This window comes from Tigriopus californicus, chromosome 1, assembly GCF_007210705.1.
Source record: "Tigriopus californicus strain San Diego chromosome 1, Tcal_SD_v2.1, whole genome shotgun sequence".
NCBI classification, from domain to species: domain Eukaryota; kingdom Metazoa; phylum Arthropoda; class Copepoda; order Harpacticoida; family Harpacticidae; genus Tigriopus; species Tigriopus californicus.
The window spans coordinates 13,377,131-13,380,081 of NC_081440.1; the positions used below are offsets into that span (position 1 = coordinate 13,377,131).

The following is a 2,951-nucleotide window of genomic DNA, read 5'->3' on the forward strand; positions in this document are numbered from 1 at the left end:
AGAGAGAGATGGACATCGCTAAACGGATGAAATGAATGGACTCGAAAATAGCATGCCCAAGCCTCTGATAACGGAACCCCAAGCTCGGGAGTCTTCGCTCACGAAAACTCGTGCCCCTCGCACTGTGACGAAATGATCCTTTTGGGTGCGATATCGGGTCAAGTCTCCCCTTTGTCCGCGCAGAGGACCCAATTGGAATCTAAAAACGCAATTCTTACTCACTCGGCGGAGCCCCAATCGGTCGAGGCCCATTCTCAAACACAAAACCAGGATAACATTCTAGGTAGGATTCGTTTGAACAAGTGACATATTTAAGAAACTGCTGTATAAGCGACTTTTAACGGGCGTTTAATCAGGATCTGCTTTAAGCTTGACCTTCTTGACTAGAGAATTATGTTAAAGCGGATTTTAGCAGTGTGATTTCAACATTTTGATGTGAACCAAAACTAGCGATGAAAATGTTGTTAATAAAGACTATATGGCATCCGCTCTCTAAAACCTTATGATACTAGTACGCACATTGCAGTCGTTTTCCCAATTTTCACTCATTGCATAATTACAACGGTATCTGTTTCGTTTTTCATTCAGGTTCCCCTTTTGCGAAGGATCGATTGGCACGCTCAGCCACCCTCCTCCAGCCTCCGATCAGACTGATTGGAGCTCCAGGCTCCTCACTACCCCGTCCATTCTCGTCCTTCCGTAATCTCACCAAAAGCGGTGGATTGATGACTAACCGGTTGAACTCGGCATCAAAGAAGGGTGGATCTTTTATTTTTCTTCAATACCTCAGCCGGGCACGGCCCCAGAAGAAAGCTCAAGACGCTTTAAACCAAAGCTTCAGTGAGTGTCAAGTCGTCTAACAACAACGTCTCTAAACGGGTCGAGGAGCATTCGCCGAATCCGTCACACACAACCCGCCTGGGGAGTTCCCCGCAGGAACCGCGTGGTTTTGAAGCCCGCCTTCGTCCATCAATACCTAGCGACTCTCTGAACGAAACGGGACGAGGACGCTGGAAGCACGGTGTTCGCGGACTTCGAACGACCTTCAACCGTGGAAGCCAAAACCAGATTTCCCAATGAAATGACAAGTCGAGACGTGGAGCTCCCTTCACAGGCCAACTTTGGGAACAAATTTCTGGGGCACGGATCACGGCATTCGGATCGTCCTGCGTCCAGCTAAGGCATCGGAATATCACGAGAACCGTTTGAGAATCTGTACATGATCATGCCCAAACAGTTGGCCTGTCCAATGGCCATGGAGGTCCAGATGACCTCTGTTCGGAGTGCACTTCATGTCGGGGGGTTTTATACGACGAGGAGAATCATGTCCTGGTTGGACAGCGCGAGGACTGAATCTTGCACCACCCAATGGTGCCTTTGTAAAACAGATGTTCGTCCCATGGTTGTAACACCCAGATTTGTGGCTATGATTTTCGGACCAAGGAGGCAATCTCGGGCCCAACTCCACCCTCTTTGAAAAATGGATCCATTGCTCCAAGATGTCACGGCCTCATTGTGACCCATTCCGAGTCCGTGCAAGGTATTTATCGCCGTTTGTGCTTCGCAAGAGACATCGAGCACCTCCTGGAAAGCCGAAGGTGAACCGTCTCTGCCTCCTTGATCCCAAGATAGTCCAAACCAAACCTCCTATCATTTTCTGAATCTAATCAATGGTACTTTGAGGCGCATTGGCGTTCAAGTTCACACTTACCGGGACTTTGTCTTAGTGCCGCCCAAAGACTCGCTGAAGGTCTCGAGGGCCGGTGTATTGACGAGCTCTTGGGCGGGTGCTGATCATAAGAATGTTCAGACCCCCTTTGTGTCGGTGGGACAACAAACGGGTTCCAGATCTCCGAGCCAGTCCCATTTGTACACGCTGTGGCGAAGTGAAAGACGCTGAAGGGGACAAAATGGGAACCAATTTCGGCAGATCAAAGTCGAGAGACCAGCATCCCTCATACAAAGGAATCATGGATCACGTGATCCACGGGGTCCAAGAAAACGATCTTCTCCAGGTAAGCAGCCATTAACTTACATAATAGTAAAGTCACACAGAGTAACACGAGTTTGGTTTTTGAACACACATGATCTTTTCTTTCACAACGTTTCGGATTGTATTGTGATTTGGTCTTAGTAGAGCCAGCCACATTAATAATTTGGTGCTTTAGTTTGAACATTGAGGGTGCGTAGTAGAACCGTTTTGGTTGATGAACTTAGAATGATGTTAGCTCCTCGGCAATCTCCGTTTGGGGCAGATTTTTAGTTGACGTTTTTTTAACCTATGCTTTTTGAGATCCAGAACACCAAGCAGAGCAACGGACTTGTAGGTGACGAGTTATTTATCCATCGGATATTGTCCTAGAACTCAGATCTGTTTAATTATTTGGTAACCGATGATAATTCACGTTTTGTCTAAATGTTATACTATGTAATATATGTTTATGTGAAATTCAATGGCCAGGGCAAATTTTATGGCAAAACCCGTTTTCATACTCCAGCCCGTGGTAGGGCTCACATTTATAATTTGTATATTTGAATGTGTGAGGACTCTGTGTATGAGTGACAAGAATTTTCGATAACTATTTTATTAACATCACTTATAGCGTTTAAATTAGCTCCGCTTTAACCGTCCCCGTTCATTGCTGGTGCTCGTAAAATGTGGTGTCTGAAATCTCCAGATCTTCTGACGCATTAAGTGCCCCCTGAATAATGGGTGGGCACTGAGAACTCAAATGCAGAGAGTGCAGCGAAGTGAATCGTTGTGAGATGATGAGATCGATTTTCATAAAACAAAACATTATTTTGGTAATTGCAGCCTCTAAAAACCATGCCTGGAAGGGCTGGAAAAATGACAGCGCCAAAGAATCTGCCCACTCAACCCTCGACCAAGGATCACCTTCCAGCAACGCCTTCAATTCCGCAACACGCCTCGCCTCCTGTTTACCGAGAGA

General features: G+C 46.5%; 1 pseudogene; it reads left to right on the plus strand.

The window, feature by feature from the left end:
* Nucleotides 1–703, plus strand: part of LOC131886715 (DNA polymerase delta catalytic subunit-like) — an 11,579-nt pseudogene extending 10,876 nt beyond the window's left edge.
* Nucleotides 704–2,951: the final 2,248 nt, after the last annotated feature.